We start from the raw sequence: 8,723 nt of genomic DNA, 5'->3' as shown, positions 1-8,723 counted from the left end.
GAGGCCCTCTGAGAAAGGAAATCAGAGTGATTAACAATACAGAAACATTTCTTAAAACATATGACTAAAACAAATAAGTAAGAATACATAAACTAAGAACATAATAAAGGTATAACAAATAGTTGATAATAATACAATTTACCCAACATTCCCCCCTGTTTATCAAATATTTGTTCCAAATCTCACATCCCTCCTAAAGCAGCCACTTCAAACGATTTTCAGCTGGGAGTTCATTTTTAGGAACGCAAATATTTTTACACTCAAGGGTTGTACTCAGACCAAGAAGCTAAGTCCAAATACGAGTCAGGGAGCACCTTCTCTGAGGATTCTGTGTCAGCTTCAGCATCTTTGAGCAACAAAGGATACATCTGTGCCATCTGGTCCTCCATGGGTGAGATTGCTGTGGTGATGAGACGGTTAAACAAAGAACGCAGACAAGGAATACAACAGCACCCACACAAGGTTAAAATGGCAGCAAAGACTGCCATCGACACTAAAGCAGAGGACACAAGGGTTCGGTACCTGCCAAACACATCCAACCATGGATCCCACATGGAAGTGTTTATTCCAGAGGCTTCCTTCATTTTGCCATTCAGGGTCCGGAGCCCCGTAATGGCCTTCGTCAAGCTCCCATCGGCAGCTGTGTTATTTGGCAGATATGTACAACATCTTTCTCCAAAGATAATGCACACCCCCCCTTTTTCAGCTAGCACCATGTCAAGAGCGATACGGTTTTGGAAAGCCATCAGTGAAGTAGCAGACAACTGCTCATGAACCGCCTCAAACCCGGTCTGTGTCCAGTTGCCTAGTCTCTGCACATTGTAGTGAATGTAGTTGATCCTGTCTACGTTTTTGTTTATAGTATACCACCAACGAATTGTAGATTCAAACCCTGCTGCAATTTGGTACTCATCAGGCACACCACGAGGGACTCCGATGGCATCGATGTATGTTGTGACATCAGTTCCCCACTTCAGCTCTCGTTTCTGCAAGTGATGCTGCTGCTGAGACAGAACATCGATTAGTTGTGTTGCAGAAATAGGATAAACAGAAACAGGTAACAACAAAGAAACTAGAGCACAAAGACCTGTCACCTTCCGGGGTAACCTATCAAAAAGTTTGTCATCGCCACACCACCACCAGACATCTGCACGAGAAACAGGGTTAAAGTCATTTTTTACAGAGAGAACGTCAGTGCACGTTATGCCAGCAGGATTCCCTAATTTTTTCCCGCTCCCTGTTATGTTGATGCATGTGAAATTACCCGGAGCTACTCTTTTAGAGAAGACAGGTTTTGTTCCATCAACTGCTGCAAGAGGAAATATTGAATCATAAATCCTACACGTGCTATTAGGATTAGTTTTACTCATCACTTCTAGTAGACATTGTTTGGTAATAGTTGCTGGTGTTATACGCAGTAAAGGCCTTGGTTCCATACACGCCACACAATCTTGCTTCGCTGTTTTAGCAGCCTGTTCTACCAGTAATAACCAGTTATTACTTAGTCCTGACACACCTGTGCTTACTTTGAACCAGTCGTCGACTGTTTCTACTTCCTTAACTTTTACCCCTTTTGTCCATGGAGAAGTAGTGCTTCCTCCACCTTCTTTAGTCTCTTCACAGAGATTTACTAAAAATTTTGGATCAGGTCCTGATGTATAAGCCCACAAGTAAAATCCCCAGCATGTTGCGTCAGAGTCTTTCTTCTTTATCGTAGGTGGAATAAGGGAATATGTGGTTGTGTTTATGCCTATCTGTATCCCATCATCTGTATGTGAAATACTAAATATTCGTTTTTGGTGCTGCGCGTACTCAGTAGTACCCCAGTCTTTTGTCCATTTATTTTCTTCGTCTGCCACTAGAGTGTCCCAGTTAGTGTTAAGAACGTCATTTGTCATATACCAAGTGTAATCCCTGTAATCTGCTGATGGTATGCTTGCCCAGGAGATTGAAACCACGACCACTGAATTTGGTGAGAAGCATACCTGGATACCTACTCTCATTCCATTAGCAGTGTTGCAAGGATATTTGTGATCAGTAACGCCATGCGTTTGTCTCAGATAGGAACATAAAATAAAAATAAAAATAACACTTTTGTTCGTCATTTCAGTAATTTGTAAGTTCGTTCGGCTCCTAAGGATGCTCCAGGGTTGTGGACAATCTTCACCAGTTTTGAGACGGTCAAACTATTCGGTTTGGCCCCCTTTGTACGCTGGCCTTTTTGCCCTGTAGGTCAATGAGCCTCCGGAACTTATTCTCTCCTTTTTTTTTTTTTTTTTACTTTTGAGCTGAAATTACCTTTTTGCAATGTGACAGGTGAACCCAAGTTGACCTTTCTGCTATTTTTACAGCTGTGGGAGTAGTCAGCAGCACCTGGTATGGTCCGTCCCACTTTGGAGAATACCAGTGTTTCTTCTTTATGCTCCTTATCAGCACCCAATCTCCAGGCTCCACTAATAGATCTTCCTGCTGGGACACAGAAGGAGGATTCTCAGTTTCTTTTTGTCTCTGTTTTTCTAACATGGTTCTCATATAATCAGCTAAATTAGCTTCCTCATCCATTTCCCATTGATTTTTAAAATGCGGCAGTCTGTACGGCCTTCCAAACAATGTTTCAAAAGGTGTAAGCCCTGATGTACTTGTAATGTTAATGTATAATTTTACCAAATCTAAACATTGTGTCCAGGGCCTACTGGTTTCTTCAATACATTTTTTTAGTCTGTTTTTAATTGTAGCGTTCATCCTCTCCACTAACCCAGCACTCTGAGGATGGTAGCCACAGTGATTTTTTTTAGATCTATGTGAAACATAATTCCGATTTTCTTTATAATTTGATTTACAAAATGAGTGCCATTATCACTATATATTTTCTCAGGAATCCCATATCTAGGAATTAAGTCTTTGCAGAGCGCTTTTGCTACCGTTGAGGCATCCGGGCTTTTGGTTGGAAAAAGTTAAATCCACTTAGAGAAGGCATCAATTATCACCAAGCAATACCTTTTCCCTTCACTTTTATTTAATTCTATAAAGTCCATGTGCATAACTTGGAATGGGTATTGTGGGTTTGGAAATTTTCCTCTACGCGGTCTTAGATTACCTTGAGAATTGTGTTTTGCGCAGATTAAACAAGTTCTACAAAAAGTTTTCGAATAAGAAATAAATCCATAAGTAGTATAATGTTGATGTACTTGTCCGACCATTCCCCCTGTCGAGACATGCGACACACCATGGCTCGATATTGCAGCCCATTTATATAGATTTTTTGGTAAAATAGGTTTATTTTCAGAGCTTTTATAGATATCATCAATTATTGTTGCTCCTTTCTTTATCCATAAGTCTTTTTCATTTTGTGGACTTGCCTGTTGCATTTCACGTAAAACTTTTGATCATAAGATTGAGTTTTCTTCTAGGTGCAACACTGTTACTTTTCCTGCCGCTGCTTGTTTTGCCATCTTATCAGCGAACGCATTCCCCAGGGACACTTTGTCTGTCCCCGCAGTGTGTGCCGCACATTTGCAGATTGCTAGTTGTTTAGGGAGTTGTACAGCTTCAAGTAATTCTTTTAACAATTCTGCATGTGTCACTGGCTTTCCTGTTGATGTTACCATACCTCTATGTTTCCAATATTGTGCAAAAGTATGAAGAGTGGCAAACGCATACTGGCTGTCAGTATAAATCGTTACTGTTTTATCTTTCATAAGTTTACAAGCTGTGGTAAGTGCGATTAATTCTGCTGCTTGGGCTGAATAATGTGAAGGGAGCTTTTCAGCCTTCAGCACTGTCTTATCAGTTACCACTGCATACCCAGTTTGAGTTTTCCCTAGTTCATCTTTCTTTGAGGAACCATCTACAAAAAGTGTTTCGCCTTTGTCTAATGGTAAATCTTTTAAATCACTTCTACTTCTAGCTGTTTGTTCTGCTAATTCCTGACAGTCGTGTTTTGTGCCATCATCTGTGACAGGTAACAGTGTTGCAGGATTTAACACTGTGCACCTCTCAATGGTCAGATGAGGCTGAGACAACAGGGTGGACATACACAAGAGGTGTCTTGCAGGTGATAAAAAGGTCATATTTGTCTGTAACAATAGTGCTGATACCGCGCGTGGTACTTTTAGCATTAATGGATGGAATAGTACAATAGAAGTGCTAACTTCGACAGCCATGGAAGCAGCAATAACAGCCCTCACACAGTGAGGCAACGCACACGCCACACTATCTAGTTTAGAGGAGTAATATGCGACCGGTCTCATTTTATCACCATGTTGTTGTACCAGTACTGAGGTCATGAAATGGCCTTTGCAGTCCACCATCTGAACGAAAGGTTTTTGATAATTTGGTAAGGCTAGGGCAGAGGTTGACACAAGGGCCTGCTTTATTCTGCAAAATGCCTTCTGTCCATTTCAATGGAGAGGACATTTTGAGATCTTCATTGTACATTAATTTGTTTAAAGATGCCACAATTTCTGCATAATTAGGCACCCAACTTCTACAGTAATTGGTCAACCCTAAAAATGACATCATTTGTTTTTTTGTTTGTGGTTTTGGCGCTTGGAGAATTGCTGTTTTTTTATCCTCCATAATGGTACGCCCCTCCGCACCCAAATTATGACCCAGATATTTTACTTGTGTCTTGCATAGTTGTAGTTTATTTTTATTGACCTTATGACCCTCTTCAGATAAATGTTTTAGAAGCGCCAAAGTGTCTTGCAGACAGATTTCCCTGTCCGGAGACGCTAATAAAACATCATCAACATATAACAAGATTTGGCTCCCTCCTGGGGGTTGAAATGTTGACATGCTTGCACTCATAACTTGTGCAAAAATTGTAGGGCTTTCACAATAGCCTTGGGGCAATCTGGTATATGTGTACCTTTTTCCTTCAAAAGTAAAAGCAAACCAATATTGACTTTCTTTTTCTATTGGTATTGAGAAAAAGGCATTACTGATGTCGACTACGGTGAATACTTTTGCATCTGGTCTAAGAGAATTCAACAATGTGTGTGGATCAGGAACACAAGGGGCCCTCTGAATCACCGCATTGTTTACTGCTTGTAAGTCTTGGACCATATGCCAACCAGTAGAAGGAGACTGTTTCTTTACCGGAAAGATAGGAGTTTTACATGGAGAATTTTTACACTCTACTATGACTCCTGCTTCAATAAGGTCTTTAATTACCGGTTTTATGCCTTCCTGTGCATCTTTCTTAATAGGATACTGTTTCACTCTTGGTCTAAACTCTGTTTTGGGCCTAATCTGCACAGGCAAAGCTCCTTTGACAAGGCCCACATCTGTAGGTCCTTTAGACCATAAATTCTGAGGAATGTCCCTGAGGAGGACTTCCTCTTCTTCTGATAACATCAGTTGTCAGTGTCGGCTGGGGTGTAAATGTTGCCCCTTTTGCACTGACACAGACCAGCTCAATGTTTTCCTGGTCAGCCCAGTAGACTGGCTGACTGCTAGATTTGTGGAAGTGGTTACCCAATCGGTAGCTGCGTTCCCTTCTTCCACAATTCTGCCTAAATGGCTCCACTGCACATCTTTTTGTTTGAAAAGAGGCAAATGGAGAGACCTCCACATTTTGTTTAATGGTTTCAGTTTGTCTGGGAGAGCAACAGCTGCCACCGCGTTGTGCTCTGTGTCTGTGTACAGATAGGTCACCCTTATCATGGCCGGGGTAACCTTTTCGATTGCGGCCTCATAATTCTTATCAGGCCCAGGAGTGTTTTTGACCCAAAGGGTGATATGTAGGTCCTCAGGAGACTTTTGATCCTGTGGAGCGGAGATTACTTTACGCCCCTCGTCCAGGAGTGCTTGCGCACTGTTGTGTGGAGGTTTATGTGGGATTTCCAACGAATAATAATAATATGGTTCTCCACATCCCTGGACTACAAAGAAATCTCCCCTTTTCATCTCCGACCGTCTTTTAACTGCAATGTGTCCCTCAGTGGTTGGAATCAAAGCTAATCCTAGCTGTAAGAGACCGTCTCTCCCTAGTAGATTTACTGGGCATTCTGGAAGCATCAAAATGGACATTTGGCAAGCCTGTCCTTGTGGATCTCTGAGCCATACTATAGCTCCGATTCGTTGGCTTGCGTCAGTTTCCCCCCAGCGGATCTTACTGTGACAGTTTCCCCACTCATCTTTACCCCTGGGATGTTTTCCCTACACGCTGTTCTACATGCACCAGTGTCACAAAGGAAAACTACAGGTTTACCATTTATGAAAAGAGTTACTTCTGGTCTAATACTGTCCATAGATAATAGGTCCTGCAGATTTAATTGGACTTCTGTATCTCCCAGTTTTCCTGATTCTAGTCATGCTGATTGATTTAATCCGGTTTTATTTGGACAATCTTTAGCGATATGCCCTTCTTGTCCACAACACCAGCATCCTGAATTGTTTTGTCGGTAGTATCCTCTTCCCCTTTTATTCTCTTTTCCTCTGTAATGCTGACCTCTGCCTCTGAACCCTCCTTTTCCTCTTTTTTCCTGATAGAACACTTGTTCCTCCTCCTGGAAAAAAGCCCCTGAAGCTTTTTTCTTTTCTTTTGTGACCTTCTCTGCATGAATAGCATGATTTATGTATTCATCTAGAGTCCCAGTCCCCAATCCTATGTAATGTTTAGTTACCCATGCCTTTATTCCTTCTTTTGACCCGCATGCAATGCGTTTTTCAGTTGTTGTCTATATGCGCTGTTTTCCTCCCCACTTTCCACTAACCCACTATGTATTTTAAATGCAGTTGTCATTCTTATTCTATAGTCCTCAAAAGATTCATCTTCCTTCTGTTTGACTCTGCTTATCTCAATGTAATTTGCTCTGCGTTGGTATCTCTGAACTGTCCTTGCTGCTAAGGCCTTCACTCTAGTTGTTAATTCCTCACAATTGTATGCAAGAGCTGCAGGAGGATTGCCCCGTACTGGGCTCCATTCTCCCCAATCATGATGCCAGTCGGAGCTTAAAGCAGTCATCCATATCTGTTGGACTTCCTGTCCATTCAGGTTATAGGATTGGCGCAGACCTTCCATTTCTTCAACAAAACGGTTCACATCCTCTTTAGGAGGTGTAATCCCTTCTAACGCCTTCTTAACATCCTCCAAGGTCCACGTTCTGTACACCAGAATTGTGGGATTTGCTCCATCTCCCCCTATATTAGGATTTGCTACTTCTATCATGGGATATAAGCCAGCTGTATATTGTTGATTATCTGTCCCTGTTGGATGTTGGAGGGAGGGGGGAGGAGGCTCTGGAGGAGCCGTCGCTCCCTGTACTAGGCTTTCTCCCCATGTTCTGGACCACTCATACTTTTCTCCTTTTGATCTAGTATTGGGTCCTTCGCTACGGTTTTCTTCATATTCTGGGGGTGAAGGCAACTCAGGGTATAATCTTTCAGACTGTTTTTTTCTCCTCAGTGTTGTTGCTCTTGCTCTCATCCCCTTTATCTACTGCTACTTCTTCACCTCCTCCCGCTACTGACTGCTGCACTGTCTGATATCTCCCCGGCCCAGTTTCATTATCTTCACTTCTATGGAACATCAGATTCTTTTCTACACTTTGCTCTGTTTTTCTCCTAGATTTTTTTTTTCCCTTCTTCTCTTTTTAAAGCTTCTTCTAACCAAAATTCTATATCATCATACCCTTCTGCGTGCATCTTTTTTGGATTTGACTTTGTTTTTTGCTTTGTTATCCCGTAGTAAAGTTAGTTTCTGTGAATTTAGTCGGCCGTCAAAGTTATAGGTAGTTATCCATTTATCTAAATGTTTTATTTTGCGCGGATCCTTGTTTTCAACATATTTCCAGTCATTTGTTTTTAGACTATCTGTTGGTTTATTTTTGCTGATCCCTTTCCCCATCTTTAATTAAAATTTGGTCCAGGTTCGTCCTATGAATTGGAGTTTGTTTCAGTAGGCCAGCAATTAAAAATACCTTGTTGTGGTATTCTCCGCTTCAACTCTTTCGAGTGGGAGAATCTTGCCTTTGCATCCACAAGAGGTTTGCTGCTTACAACCCTACTGTTTTATATGAGGTAAAATACCGAGTGGTATTTTAAACCTCCAATCACTCTCACTTTCACACTTTTTGTCACGGAAATTAAGCGCCTGTCGTCGCCGGACTCTGCAGTCCGTTTAACACGGGTACTATCCAGGCCCCGCAGCCTAACAGGACAAGACCTCCAGCTTTGCAGCACGAAGCTCCGCTCACCTGTTTCAAGAAAATTTTGCACTAGGACTTTCGTTGTCCTACACGGATTTTGTGCATTAATTTTTTACCTGTTAGAGTCTAGAATTTACAGGGTTTTATGTACGCGCAATGACCCTCAGTCACTGGCCACTTTTAACCAAGAATCACTCACCCCTGTTGCCTTTTCTTGGAGTCTCGTCAACCTTCAGGTCCCAGCAGGCAGGCAGAGTGTCAGCCCTTGAACAGGTTCTGAAAAGCTTCCACTAGGAAGCTTGCCGTGCACGGTCTTTACTGGCATCCAGCCAACCCGCCGGAAACCTTCCGGTATGTTGAGCTCCGGCTCGAAGGACCAAATTATGTCAGAGTTGACACCTATTAAACACAGCACATAACACAGGAAAGACAAGAGAAAGTTAGATTCTTAATACTCGCAAGGAGAACAGACAGAGATGTGCTTTCAGTTACAAATCTCCTACCGCTCTGAAAGCACATTTGTCTGCTCCTCTCTTTTTATTGTCTTTAGGATCCCTAATCACAGAGAGC

The 8,723-nt window shown here is 42.0% G+C and overlaps 1 protein-coding gene and 1 long non-coding RNA gene across 2 annotated transcripts in view; one reads left to right on the top strand and one right to left on the bottom strand.

Annotated features, from left to right (window-relative positions):
• The window catches only part of mmut (methylmalonyl CoA mutase), a 38,047-nt gene that overhangs the window by 21,322 nt on the left and 8,002 nt on the right, over window positions 1-8,723 (top strand). The window lies entirely within an intron of this gene.
• Window positions 2,111-8,635, bottom strand: LOC107837975 (uncharacterized). Its single transcript, XR_001664030.1, has 2 exons — window positions 8,353-8,635; window positions 2,111-2,466 (listed from the first exon to the last, which is right to left on the bottom strand). It is a non-coding gene; the product is annotated as an uncharacterized LOC107837975 (long non-coding RNA).

The sequence above is a fragment of the Poecilia formosa genome, unplaced genomic scaffold (assembly GCF_000485575.1).
Source record: "Poecilia formosa unplaced genomic scaffold, Poecilia_formosa-5.1.2 Scaffold196, whole genome shotgun sequence".
NCBI lineage: Eukaryota > Metazoa > Chordata > Actinopteri > Cyprinodontiformes > Poeciliidae > Poecilia > Poecilia formosa.
Note: the sequence above shows the minus strand (reverse complement) of the source record. Positions and strands in the feature narration are given on the sequence as shown.